Source organism: Aythya fuligula, chromosome Z, assembly GCF_009819795.1.
Source record: "Aythya fuligula isolate bAytFul2 chromosome Z, bAytFul2.pri, whole genome shotgun sequence".
Classification (NCBI taxonomy): Eukaryota; Metazoa; Chordata; class Aves; order Anseriformes; family Anatidae; genus Aythya; species Aythya fuligula.
The window spans coordinates 1,333,554-1,348,265 of record NC_045593.1 but is presented as its reverse complement, the minus strand read 5'-3'; the positions used below and the strand labels follow the sequence as shown (position 1 = coordinate 1,348,265).

The 14,712-nt window shown below is 43.1% G+C and overlaps 1 long non-coding RNA gene across 1 annotated transcript; it reads right to left on the bottom strand.

Annotated features, from left to right (window-relative positions):
- Positions 1-2,619: 2,619 nt before the first annotated feature.
- Positions 2,620-5,429, bottom strand: LOC116500362. The gene is made up of 3 exons (XR_004254283.1): positions 5,320-5,429; positions 3,786-4,010; positions 2,620-2,959 (listed from the first exon to the last, which is right to left on the bottom strand). It is a non-coding gene; the product is annotated as an uncharacterized LOC116500362 (long non-coding RNA).
- Between the last annotated feature and the right edge of the window lie 9,283 nt (positions 5,430-14,712).

The following is a 14,712-nucleotide window of genomic DNA, read 5'->3' as shown; positions in this document are numbered from 1 at the left end:
TAATAGCAGGCAGAGCACTCCTGCCCTCAGTTGTACTCTCCTGTGTAGTTAACACTTTGGCAAAATACCCCTCACCTGCCTGGAAAGGACCTTATTTTTTTCCGGGGCTATAAAGTTGGGTTTATTTCTCGGGCTGGTGGCACGCACAGTTCACAGGGTTTGATGTAGCCCTCTGTTAAGTGTTTTGTGCTCTGAACCAGCTAACGCATTTATATTTTTTTAGGGGAAAAAGGAAAAGTTAACAGTTCGGAAAGATTCACCTTAGGATGATCTTCTTGTGTAAGGACGACTTTGCTACCCAAATTTCAAATAATCCACGGAAACGTTTGCCTACCAACCCAAGGCCTTCAGCAAGGTGAGTGTCTTTCCCTCAGATATACAAATTTATGCCTCTTTAATGGACACAAGCAATTCCCCTCCTTGAAAACGAAGGGTGTGGGGCAGACAGAGCTCTTCTTTCGTGATGAAACATTCACCAGCCAGCCTCACGTACCCTCAGAGCAGTGAGCCTTCCTAGGTTTCAAGACTGATAACGTTCAAAGCTCCAGCTAGGCAAACACAATCAGCTTGTTAAGCTGATAACAACAACACAAATAACCGTGAGGGCCCTTCCGAGGGACTCGGACTCAAAAACGAGTGCTCCGAGGTGATTATTTCCCACTTGGCTTAATCAACGAGCCAGAAAAAAAGGCTTTTTGATATTTCCAAACGTGATTTTAATAGAAAAAAAAAAAATAAATACACTTGTGTTTGTTTCACTGGGACATCCCAAGTGCAGCACACAAATTGTTTTATTTATGCTCTTGGCCCTGACAAAATCATCTTATTCTGAAGAACAGGAGAGATACAGGTTTATGCTAAACCCATAGGTGAGATAACCAAGCGTGAGCAAAAATAACTCTTCAACTACCTATCACAGCTGACCCTAGACCTGAATTTATTTCCTCTAGGTAGGTAAATAGGCACTTAATGGAGTTAGAAGCATATTTGCTCTGTATTACCTGTGTAGTTAAAAGAGAGAAAGAGAGATTTTTCTTCCTGGCCAGGAGTTTAGAGCTAGCAGTGACTGAAGTTACTGCATAAAGATCTTGTCATTGGCAGCAGTGGATTGGGATGGGTCAGACCCAGGCTTCAGTTCCACCTGGAATTGACAGTATTGACTGAGAATCATCTATATTGGTCAAAAATCATTTTAGTTATATTTATTTCTTTACATCTCTTTACATCTTTTAGTTATATTTATTTCTTTACATCTCTTTACATCTTTTACATCTTTACATCTAGAATCAAGGATCATTTTAAGAGAAAAAGAAAATTCAAGCTGATAGTATCAGGCAAACACATGTTTATCTCACGTCCTGCACCAGAGAAAATGTTCAAGAGCAGCTTGTGTTTCTCTCTAGATTGCCTTTTGGAATAACACACCCCCAAGAGAAAACTGCCTGCGAGCAAGCTTAAATGAACTCCTGATTTTTAACTTTTTTTTTTTCCTTCTTAATTTTAATTTCTTTTTCCATTTAATCTTTCAGTAGGCTAATTTGAGACCACTCTCCTCCTTTCCCAAATGCTCCACTCCGTTTAAAAACCTGGGCACATCCTCTGGTAGGGGCTTATATTTCAAAAAAACACCTAGAGGTGATTTGAGTTGGAAACGAGCTCACGGAACTGTTTTCTATCGGTCACCCATTCAAACAAAAGCAAAACTAAATGTGCACGAGATTTAGGCATCACCTCCCTCAAACTGCCTTTTTACAACCGTATACTTTAATTGGACATCGCAGATAAATCCTTTTAAAAAGCTGGAAAACGACGTTTTCAGCAGCCTGGAGCAGCTCATGTTTTGTTCCAAGGAGCTGAACAAAATGGGATGGGTTGGGGGGTCTGCTGCCGATCCCGAACCTCTCTTCAGAGCCTCCCTGCTCTCCTGTGCCTCTCCAGGCATAGAGCAGAAGGACTTACCCTCCAGATCTTATTTTAAAATAATAGTGAGTTTTGTTCCTCGTATTTAGCCCTCTTGATTTTTAAGCACCTGCATCTGCACTGGTTCTAGGTGTTCTGCAAGGGCACGAAAATCCCAGTGCTAGAAACGCCTGTTTTTCTCAAAATAAGAGGTACTCAGGCTTCCTGTATGAATTCCTATATGAATTACATGTCAGCACAGGAGCTATAGACTAACCAGCAAAACGAATAGAAAATCACATCGGTTATTCAGTAGGGAACGTCTGCAGCTCCTTACACACGTGAGCTTCTTCTTCAAAATGTTCTTGTGGTTAAAAACCTAGTCTCTCCCATTGGAAAAGGACTTTAAAAAGAGATTGGACAGAGAGTTTTTAAGTGGCCCTGACTAGAAAAATAATAACTCTGTTTTCAGAGAGATGTGCTGCACTTCTGCGCTTTTTTTTTTTTTTTTTTTCCAAAGGTGAAATAAGATTGTCATAATGCAGATTGCAAAGCGCCCGAATTCAGAGCACTGCAACGACAGAATGAAAATTAGGTTTTTCTGTGAAATCAACATACTCATTTTTACAAGGTCAGTGTGGTAACAAAACAGAAGTCGGAATGGAAAACAGAACGAGAAAGTCAAATATAACCATTTCCTTTCAGTTTTGCCTATTTATTTATTTCTTCCTCCAAACATACACGTTCACATGGAACATTTCAACTTTACAAACATTTTTTTATCCTTTTCCTGGACCAGCCATATTTATATATGGGCAGGCAGATTAAATGACCCAGGAAGGTTTTTTTTTGATATCTGACTTTGATAACCCCGTGAGTGATGGCTCCATCAATTCAGCAGGCAGAGGGTTATCCTTCCACGATGTCAGTCTCTTCAACCCCTCACTTTCCATCAAATGATCAATAACTCATTAGCCAGCACCTATTTAACTCTAGCGCAGCAAGGAATTGATGTCACCCATAAGGAAGCACGTAAGCACGTTCAGTAATGGTTGCAGACCTTCAAACAAACAAACAAATAAATGTAAAGACATTGAATTTTAAATTTATATAAAAATTTCTGCTGTTTTGCTGCTGTACCACCTACTTAACAAAGACCAGGCTTTTCTTCAGTGCATTGTAATGCTTAAAACACCTCTTTGTGACACCTGAAAGTCTCTTAGCTGGTGCTAAGATGTCTTCTTACCGGTGACACTTACTTGTTTATCCCATCCAAATCTTTTTATCCCCTTTTTACACCTTTTTGGGGGCATTTCTCATTGATGCACTTAGATTTCTCTTCTCTTTTTGTAACTGCAGAAGTGAACTTGATTTACTTAGAGGACATAGTCTGCTTTTTTCTCTCTTTTTTCTTTTCCTTTTCCTTTTCCTTTTCCTTTTCCTTTTCCTTTTTCTTTTCCTTTTCCTTCTTCTTTTCTTTTTCCTTTTCCTTTTCTCTTCCTCTTCTTTTTCATTTTCCCTCTTTTTCTTTTTCTTTTCCTTTTTCCTCTTTTTCTTTTTCTTTTCCTGGCTATCTCATGGTACTCCATCTGCAAGAAGTCACATTTTCAGGCTACAGCTTTACTGTAGTTCAGGATATTGAGCACCACCACCACTGCCTTTAAAGAAATCACTCTGTTTAACAACTTCTGTGCTGCTGCACAGATCTACTCTTTAGCCCCAGCGCCGCAAGATGCCTGTCGCTTCTTTCTGTAGAGCTGAGCACACAAGCAGACCTAGTTTCTGAAAAGCGGAGCCAGCAATTCCCCAGGCACTGCTCTAGATGGTACGGGATATTTGAGAATTAAATGGACCATTTCAGAATGCCTCCCAGAAGATTTGCTCACATTTCTGATGGCAGTCGCAGCAAACCATCCCCATTCCAGCAGATATCTTAACAATTCAGCTTTGATGCACAGCAGCACCTTTGGTTCAAAGGGTTTGCAGGTTGTTTTACAGGAAAGTATCTAATGAATCTCAGCATGGCCACGCAGAGCTCGTATAGCCACCTCAGGTACTGCCAGGAGATGTTCTCTCTCTCAATGTGTATCATTTCCATCTGAAAATAAAATCTAAAAAATCAAAAATCAAAAAATGTAAAGGCCCAAGCCAACTTTTTCATTCAAGAGCAATCAGGAAGCAAAACTCTGCCTCAATTGCTTCGATCAAAGTCATGAGAATTACGTATTCTTCTCCAGAACTTGAAACTTCCTCTTTGGAGGTTTTCTGCAAGCTCATCCTGTTTAACCCTATGCGTTTCCTGAGCGAAACACCAGCCAAGGTCCTCTTCCTGGGGAGAAACACTTGGCATGGAGCTATTTTTTTTTGCCAGAAGTGCTCCTCCTGACACTCAGCAGCAGTAGTGCCCTTGAATCATCTCGAAGCTGCCTGAGTGCTTGAGAGATGAGGTTTGCGGCTAATTAGATTTTGCTGCCTGAACTGTGAACTTTCTCATCACTTTCCCCTACCAGCTTGGCAAAGTTTGCAAAGATCCTCGTTTCCTTCTCCCTCGGGAGGTGGCAATGCAGAGAGTGCCTTGCTCAGCATTAATCTATGATGGCTTTTCTTCTGACCAAGGATGCAGCCCGTGTTGTGCTACTGAAACTGTACGCTGTTGTAAAAACCCCTGATTAAAGCCTTAATGATCAATTTAATTCGACTTGTAGCTGTCTGTCTTTGGAAGTTGCGATTTTGCTGCTCTGAAAGTATTTCCTTTCAGTGAGCACTATTTCTCTGCAGGTGTGGCAAACCCACAGAAGCACACTGAGGATGAAAAATAGGAATATAACTCTCTGCAACAAACACATGATGTTTTCAAAACCAGATGTTGCATGGCTGGTAAAATGCATGAAGCTTTCTGAAAGGTGAATATAATAATGCCGTATTGTTTGACATTGGTTTTGGGGAGAGAAATAGCTTGCTCAGCCATCCCCATATCTTTTCTGCCCATCAGCTGACCTATCTGATTGTGACAAGAACTCTTTTTTTTTTCCATTAATCAACAGAACAGCTTGCTTAATAATTTCCTGGCTCTCGGTCCTGTAATTTAGGTCATTTAAGGGTTTTTTTTTTCCTATCCTAAGCCTAACGGGCGCATTCGGGATCCTGATGAAGAGCGGAGCTCCTGACGAATGGCAGCTCTCTTGTGAACTTTAAAGAGTGAGTTTGCAACAGTGATGAACAACGAGGTGCAGCTCTATTTAAATCAAACGGAGGCAGACAGTTTCCGAAAGAAACTGAGCTTCCAGCAAGTGCTGGAAAATTTGCCAAGGACCGAGCACCAAGTAGAGTGGTAAGATAGAGATAACTACTTCAAAATCACATGGTATGTGTCAAAATGCATTTTTGAGGCTTTTCTTTTGACATTTGCTACTTCCATACCCGCTCATTTCTTCCGTGAAGCTCGTAACCCAGAACTTCCAGCACACAACCTGCTGAAAAGGAGCATCCTCCGGTGAAACGTGTGTTAGTACAGGTACAGGTGATGCCAGCAAAACTACAGCCTGAAATATAGAGAAATGCAGAAGAAAGGCTGAGTTTTCCACCTCTCAAGGCTTTAGGAGGCTACGATCCTTAAGCACAGCACCCATCCCAACAAAGGCAACTGGCTGTCAAGAAAACCTGCTTGCATTTGAGTACCAACAGACACAACTTTTTTCACAACACATTCCCTAGGCTGGCTGGGAGCAAGCTGGCTCTACTTCTTCCTTCCGCTTTTGTTTGTGGGTTTTCTATTAAAGAAAAAATAATGACATTCAGGTATTTCTTTATGTTCAAATGAATGAGAACATTCCGTTGAAGTCGCACTTACTAATTTCCTAATTCAAGCTCTAAGTGAATTTTATCATAAATCTCACTGGAGCCCCTTCTTACAAGGTTTGCCATCCCAAGAACCCAGATGATTAATAACCGCAATCAGTATCGGTACTATTGTTATTCCAGTTTTCACACACACACAAAAAAAAATGAGGGTCAGAGAGGTGAAATTACTTAGCCAATAGCACTTGGCAAAGCAGGGATAGGAGCAGAAATCAAACCCGGATCTCCCGAGAGCAGTGCTTCATCTGGGAAGGGAGCCAACCCCATACCCACTAGTACAGGAGCCCAGAAGAGTCTATATTTCGATTACAAGGTCGCTAAGGAAAAGTCATCTCTTCTGCACTTTCCCAGTCAGCATTTGCAGGAGTTAACCATGAATTTCGTGTGCTAAACTCATAATTTCACGTCTTTGACAGTTTGGCTATCTTGTTAATTGGCAATTCAATGTAAATGCCTTAAATTATTGACACAATTATAGCAATAATCTGGTAATCATGCTGGGTAAGTCCTAGTTAGTTTAGGAAATCAGTAAATTTTTAGTAGGAAAAGAGACCTCTGCATAAGAACCGCATTCACTGGGCTGTAATTCAAAGTTTAATGACTTCCCTTCGCATTTACCTGGCTTTGGATCAAGTGGTACCGATGCAAATTGCTCCTGTAAAGACCTCGCGTCCTTGCATTTCCTCCTGGGTTCACACAGATCCTGTTTCTACCACTGTCCCAGGATGACCTGGAATTATATATGAGTTTAGTCTCAGTTCTAGGATTTATCCTTTGCATTGATTTTGATTTTACGATTGAAATTGAGTAGTAATCTGTTTAAATAATATTAAAGCTTCTCTGCTAAATCTTTTAGACTTAAACTAGGCATAACCATCAAGAATAATATTTGGAGGAATATAAGGGAATGGATAAAAGCCCTTAATGTCTTCTGCTGCAAAATACGATGGGGAACGGAGGGTTTTCATACAATATTAAACACCCTGCAAGAACAGCATCCCCTGGTAACCCTCCTCGCTGTCCTGGTTGTTTGCTGTGCGTGTGTGCAGTGGGACACGAAAGGAAGCAGGAGCTTTACTGCAGAGAACAGTTTGTTCACCTATTATCTCCCCGGATTTTCGGCTGCAAAGCCGTCAGGGCCAGGAACGATCAAAATCTTTTGAATAACTTCCAAAGGCTTGGGCCCCCGGAATGGAAACCCAAGCCTGCGGCAGGCAGCCGAGCTCCTGCACGATATGCAGGGAAAGATGGAAGCCCCTGAGCTGTAAAGCAGCTCCAGCCTGCTCTGGGAGGCATCTCCTGGATCTCATCTCTAAAGCCAGAACCATAGAAAGGGAAAAAATTAAATTCCCGAGCCTGCCAGAAAGCATGAAGTAAAATACGCTGGATTTCCAGCCCCGATTTGGCTGAGGTGAGTCCACACCGTTCTTCAGGGACTGCCCTCCAGCAAACATAAACATGAAGGATGAAGCCAGAAGCCAAGGATGCTTTTTTTTGTGGTGTTTTAACCACGAGGCAATGAGTTATAATCCTTTTGTTACCTCACGCTGGAGCAGGCTCCTGCTCTGTGGTGCCTCGCTTCAGCGCAAGAGCAGGGCCTCGAGGCCTACTCCCACCCCCATAGCAACGGGTATGTTCCTGTAGCCTGATGCTCTGAATTCTTCCTATATCTATAAAAAAAGGTGAATTGGGATCTGAATATCTTTCTTCCCCATCTCCCATGACGGTTTTTGAAGCCTCTATAAAGTGTTTTCACATGGGGGGTCACGACTGGGCATAAGGTGAGGAGCCTAACGCGCTGCAGGCCTCTGGGCACTCAGGATGAAGCCCGTTTATTTTCCAGTTCATCAGATTCAGCCCAATTTTCATTTTGTGCAGAGAGATTCACCACCAGGCCATCCTTTCACCTGAGAAGAACGGAGAAATTTTGTTTCCAAAAGAAAAGATCCTCTCCGTTCATGGCTGTGGTTAGCACCTGAACCAGCTGGGTTTCTATTTACAAAGTCAAAGTTGTTTTTTTTTTTTTTCCTAAGCTGGTTTCAAATCAAATCAACCGCAGGCGAATCAAAATTTAATTTTAAACAGAAAATGCATCCGGGATGGAAATAGAATATCAATCTCTAAACCTCCGTACTATGTCAATAATCCTTCTGTTTGCTAAGCTTGTGTTGGTTGTAAGAAATGTGATTTTTACCACATTATTTTTTATTACTTCCTTCCCAGTTCACCTCTCGCAATAACTTTTTTTCCTATATAAATCCTCACTAATTTGAGCCTAAAAAGAGGTGGGTTCTACCAAAATGAGGTTTTAAAGGACACATTCTGCTGTTCTCCTGCAAAAATTAGGTGCCATCCCTTGTAGGAACCTCACAGGTAACTAAGTTGTTGCCATCAAGCACAAACCGAGGCGACAATTTCCTCCTAAGCACTCTCATTCAGCAGTTATAACTTTCTAAAAATCATCTTTTAGGCCAAAATTCCTCACGTCTCGAAACCTTCAGTCAATAATTTAGAATACCTGAGCAGGACAGCACTCCCGACCAGGTTACGCTCACCAGCAGCTTCATGGGGCCATTTTGTGATTATGCTGGTAATGCCCTGGCAAAAATCCCAGTCAGGCACGCTATTTCACATCTTTCTTTCTTTCTTTATCATTTTATTTATTTCTAAGGGCTGTGCAGTGTAACCACACGGCCCGAACCTGAGCAGACACTGCAGTCTGTTGACAGCGGGGCTGCATTACAGTGCAGAGTGCACGCAGCTGTGTGTAAGATCCTCACCTCGTGGCAGCGTTATGTCACTCAGGATGCTTTCTGCAAGAGAATCTGGAGTGAGGGAGAAAAAAAAAATGATGTAAAAGGAAACGAAAATAAATCTGTAGCACTCAGCTCTGTGAAAATGTGAATAAAGACTGACTTCATGGCTCTAGAAAAAAAAAATATATAATAATAATAAATAGCCACTGGGTCACTGTGGCTACGGATTAAGCCAGCTGCACAAAAGGGCTTTAAATATCTGCTGTGTGAGCTACTGAATTTAACAGAGTTCATAGGTAAAGGTGTCCAGTAAGAAGGGTTAATGAGAAAATTGGGCCTGGGTGAGCCATTGCGGGGAAATTCACAGTTTCCTACTCCACCTCCCAGCACCTTGTCGGATGGCACAAGCAGGCCACTTGGCTCTGGTGCGGGACATATTCTGTGCCAACTCCAACAAAGCCACAAAGACAGAAGAGTTTGGTTTTTTTTTTTCCAAATTTTTGTTCTCTTTTTAAATTCCTGAGCCATCTACGAGCACCTTGTTCATGCCTTCAAGCTGCCGCAGGTTTTTCATTAGCAGTCTCGTGATCAAGACCAACCTACTCAGTGGAAAGGAGAGGAGAAAATAAACATTTAGTTAGGAGGCAAGGGCAGTATGTATTTTATATAGTGCAAACCACAGTTCTTTGGTTAATCCACGTTTCAGTATTTTGAAAGACAAGTTATCCACGACTTGACTAGCCATGATTTAGCCTTTTAAGTTAATTGTCTTCACATCACCTACCGTAATCCCTGTAAAGTGGCAGAGCCCCAAACATCTCCGATTTGCTCTACCACAGGGGAGGGAAGGGGACACAACCATTTCGTGCTAGTCCATCCCTTCCCGGATCATAAAGGACACAGTGCCACTCACAAAGCAGCTACTCCACGCTACTTCATTTCCACTTCCTCGTCACACAGAGCCCAGCACCACATCCATTTATTGTCCCTCTAAACGCTACACCGAAGACAATATCACCTCTTCATTTCCATGCAGCCCCTCCTTCCAGAGATACATCATCCTCCACTTCCACTGTTTAGACACCATTTAATCAAGCTCCCACGCGGATATTTATCTTCTGGTGCACTTGGCTCATAAATAACCAGCTCATCCATTCATCATTTTTGGTGCCGTCCTGTGGATTTGCTGTAATGGGTTTGCCCAAGAAGCGCAGCCTGACAATCGTACGCATCACTCAAGCACCCAGCTGCATTTTTCGGAGTCCACACAGCTCTGGAAGGTGCGGAACTACTGCGGGTGGCGTTTGGAAGGAAAACATGTCATCTCTATCGACATGCTTCGGCAGAGAGTTTCTTCCACATCATAAATTCAGAAGATGCAATCAGAAGATCATTCATCACCCCTATTAACTTTGTTCCTGGCGATGGGGTGTTATTGCTCTTAAATGCCTCTTATTGAGCAGTAACGAAGGGCACAACTGAAAAATGGCTTTAGAGTACAATGCATGCTCAGATGATCCAAACTATAAATTCCTCGTGACAGCACCATCGTTTCCCCCTGTACTCAACGTGATGGAGAATTAATCCACGGTCCCAATCAAGCTTCGAGACTCGACCAACATAGAAGTTGTTAATAACAAGAAGCAGTTAATTAATTTCCTAAGCGATGGTGGAGTTACTCTAACTTTTTGGTAGGCGCTGGAAATATTGATAGGTGAAGGTGATGGGCAAGGCAAAGAATTTCTGGTGATGCGGGAGGTGAGGCCTTTTTTGAATAACCACCACCACGATAATCCACACAGTGGAGGGGTAGCCTCAGGGTTGCTATCCGTGTCTCAGAAATAACAAGAAACCCCATCTCCTATACATTCTACCAATAGTTTGGGATGGAAATGCTCGTGGGCTTCTGAAACACAGCCTGAGCAGGCCAAAGGAAAAAGCAGGGACAAAAGCGAGCCACAGGGATGAGCACAGTAAGAAGCAAGAAGTCACCTTTTCCCTTTCCATCACAGCATGCTCGCCCCTCGAATACAAGATTTTTGGCAAGATGCTTCTTAAACAGGGCTCTAAATTATTGCAAAAATTATCTTTCTTGCTCATCCCTGCCTGGAGATTTGGAATTTGTCATTTCTTTGAGGTTTCCAGCCTTGAGACACCAACAGGACCATTTCTGTTACCTAAAAGGAGAAGAATCATCATAATTTCAAGGGGAGGTTCTTGCTAGGCATCAGATACTACAGCGTTTTGTTTCCTATTCTGAACGCCCTTGTTATATCCCTTCTTTTCTTTTTTATAAGTGATTCTTGATTCAGAAATGAATCAGAGAGGTGGTCGATCACTTTTTTGGGCAAGATGAGACGGTGATGAAGCTACGTGGTGAATAATAGCAGACGCATAACCCAAGTAGATACAGAAGTCATTTTTTTTCCCATTTCAACACTGTGTGGCATCGTTTTTCTTCAGAGCCCTTACGGTTTTCAGAAGAGAAAGGAACATTAAAAGAAACCTCTCACATTAAAATCCATTTTTTTTTGGCAAAAAGCTCCCCTGGCACCAGCACCAGCACCTCCCAGCAAAGCAAGACCTTGAGCATCACAGGACACAGGGGACACCAGCCAGGAAAGCTCAATCCACAGTCACTAAATAGTGCTGGGATCCTTCTAAAGGATGGTTTCAGACTGCTATCAGAGGGAAAAAATTTGCTTTCTGAGTTTATCCCACTTCCAGAAGCAGGCTGAAAGGCAGGGCTGAGGATGCTGATTGCATTAGGGATTCCAGATGGTGCCGGCGGGTCTCTCTGGGTAAACCTCTTCTGGAAAGAATGAGCCAGGCTCTTCACACATTGTTCCTCCTCATCCATATGCCGACGAGCAAGCTGTGAAGTATTGCTGTTAAGTTTTCGGCTGATTTTGTATTTTAGCATTTTTTACCTCCCTTTAAGGCCTTTGTATGCGATCGTTTCCAAAGATGTCGTTCCTAAGACAAAAATAAGTTTTAAAGTAAAGGTGATCATGCCTCAAAAGTGGCGTGATTTTGCCCGATGCATTTTAATGCTGGAATAACCACCTGGTTTGACATTCTTGCTCCAAATGAATTTTCAGGACCCTGAAATCACGCAAAATTGGGGAAAAAAAAGCACAGCAAGTGTGATCGAACGAAGACGTGGCCGATATTACGGCGACGTGCTGCCAACCCGGACCCTAGGAAATACTTCAGAGAGGTTTGACAGATAGTCAGATATTTCTCCATCCCATTTCACAAGCACCACGCATACTTACAGAGCCCTAAAATCATCCCCAAAAGGCTCAGCCTCTGTAAAAGTTTGTAGCAGCAGCGAAAATGGGGATAAATTAAAGACCCCAGCTGGCATTTAGATGCTCCCTCTCCTCCTTTGCCTCCACGTCCACGTCTCTGCCAGGGAGAGGAAGAGCAGCCCCTTTATTTATTTATTTTGATAGGCAGCATTTTCCCCTAATCAAGGCTTACATTTGAAGCGGGCGGCTTTCTGAAGCATGAAATGGGTACATAAATACAATTCCATGACCTGTAACATCCAATTTCAGCATCTTTCATCGCGCAGCGGCTATCGAGCAGGAAACTAAAGGTTCTCATTCCTTGGGAAGTTAAACGGAAATATTCAAAAGTATTAATCATGCAAAGTGAATTCCGGAGCCTTACATTTATTTCTGATGTTGTGGTTTATTTGAATAAATCCCAAATACGATGTGTGTGTTTTTTTTCCAAAGCCTGGGCGTGTGTAGCAAATTGCTTTTTCACCCCTTTTCTCCCGGGCAGATGTTAAGGGATCAAAGACACTGAGGGGAGAGGAACTTAAAATCTTGTTGTTTGAGAAAGGAAGGGAGGGATCCGGGCTAAAATTCAACGTGGTGCTCCAGAGCCATGCCACATCACACGGCGAGCTCTCTCCACAGATCTCATCTCTTGGTCTTGCAGAAAAAAACCCAAGCAAGGGGCTGGGACCTGTCCTCCCAGGGCTATTTGCAGGGGAAAGAAGAAGTCAGGGAGAGATGGAGCTGCCTGCAATAGCAAAATTATGTCGAAATGACAGGAAAAACATCTTTGGTAATTCAAACTTGACGAATGAACTGAACCTCAGGACTCCGAACAGCAAACGAGGGAGCCCAGAAGTGCTCCTTCCTCGATCAGCTCCACTCGTCCAGACTGGATGGCAAAAAAAAATTCCTCTGAAGATCCTACCCCTTATCCTGCAGCGCTAATAAAACCATCTCGGCAAAGCAAACAGCACAGTCACCGGGCTCTTTGAAATTCAAGTCACAGCCTAGTCAAGGAGCTGTTGATGGAGAAAAATGTTAGTGCAGGCTAACAGGCTACGAGGAGCCACTCCGGCCCTCGATATTATCCACAAGCCGTCTGATAAAAGCTTCCACCCCGAGAAGGTGGAAGACGGGGTAGCCCGGGATGGACATTTGGTGATGCCAGCAGCTTGTGGAAAAGAGCCAGGCGGCTTTAATTTCAACAGAGATTTTGGAAAAATAGTCAGGAAGGAACAAACACCACCTGGCAGCACCCCGAGCAAAGAGGCGATTCAGATTTCCCTCTCAGATTTGGGCTGAATTCCCTCCGTAATGTTCCAGGAGCTCCTAGGTGATGTTCTGCGGCTCCTTCGGTGACAGCCTGTGAAAGCCAACGCTCTCCCACAACAGCTCTGACCTTTTTGGCTGATTTGATTAGGTGACTGGTCAAGTCCTGCTCTTTGCCAGCCTTGATGGCCTCTTCGAGAGAGAAAAGGGGAGAGGCAGGAAGGCACAGCACGGACAGGGGTTGATTTCAGACCCAGCTCTTGGCAACTAACTCGCAACTGGTCAATTTTCCTCTAAACCCACTCTTCCAGCCAAGACTTTTTCCCCTTTTCCAAGGGGTGGCAACAGTAATTGCTGCTTTATTGCACTTTAATCAGCGCAGGGTTCGCCTTCCCTGAATGAATCCAAACGCCTTTAAGATTTCTCATATATTCCATGTGTACGTGGGCATAATTTGGGTCCAGTCTTGCCATTTACTTGGACAGAAAGCACCCTGCACTAAATTCTGCAGACAGCCTGCCATGCTAAATCTCTCCCTGCCGATAAAATATCATTAATACAGTCACCGGTGATGTATCGCTAGGAAAGGTCACACGAGTTACAAGGCGTTTGTTAGAAGAATCCGGGGTGAGACTCTACAGAGAAAGTGTTAAAATAATCATGCAGTAGCCATACGGAGAAAGCTGTTAGCAAAATTAAAGGGTTATCTCAAGGGGCAGTTCCCACTGAAGCTGGTTTGCTCAGGAAGTATCTACCTGCAAGGTGTGGATGTCTTGGAGTGAGGGAGAGCAGAGCTGCTCTAAAAGCAGCCAGTTCCCCCAGGCTCCTGCCTGGGAATCAGGGAAATTTCCATCGAAACTGCTCTATTTTCAGCAAAACGCTTCAATTTCAATGAATCAGCGTTCGCTGATGAAGTCGGGTCAAGGAAGTCGAGTTCACATCCCGTCTTCACAGTCCCGTTTAAGAGGATTATTTTCAAAGGTCAGATCCACCTCCTTCGTAGGTCTTCTAGATTAGCAAATAATTGAGAGTTGGAGCAACATGTGCACGGAGCCAGGCTAAAAGCTGACAGCTGAGCATGCCTTTTAGCTCTCGAATCTCAGCTCGTGGACGGGTTGCTTGAAGAGATCAGATGGAAGGAAAATCCCTGCAATATGATGTGACGTGGCACCTAATGCTTACCTGCTATATGTCCATCAAGCATTAAATTCATCTGCAAAAACTTAATACCAACAAGGATTTTACCTGTGGGTGTGCAAGGAATACAGACCTTGGGCTTGCCATAGGAGCATTAACAGGGCTTAGGCTCCTGAATTTAGCACGTCACCAGCAGCCAAGTTCCTAAATACAGAAGAATCTGAAGCTATAGCTTTTATTGGGTGGACTTAGACTCTAAGCAGATGGATAAAAGCTTTTCACAAGACTTATTCTTGCAGCAAACCTTCAGCATTAGTTACCCGAGCTCGTGTCCTGCCTCTCTCCTCAACACAAGCAGATTCCAGTTAAAACTAAAGATTTTTTTTTTCTCTAGGTAGCTAATTGACTGTGAATGCCAATTCAGTACAATAAAGCTGGTGACATTGTTTAAAGGAATGTCATTTTTTTTTAATTATTAAGAATACTCACCCATTTTTTTC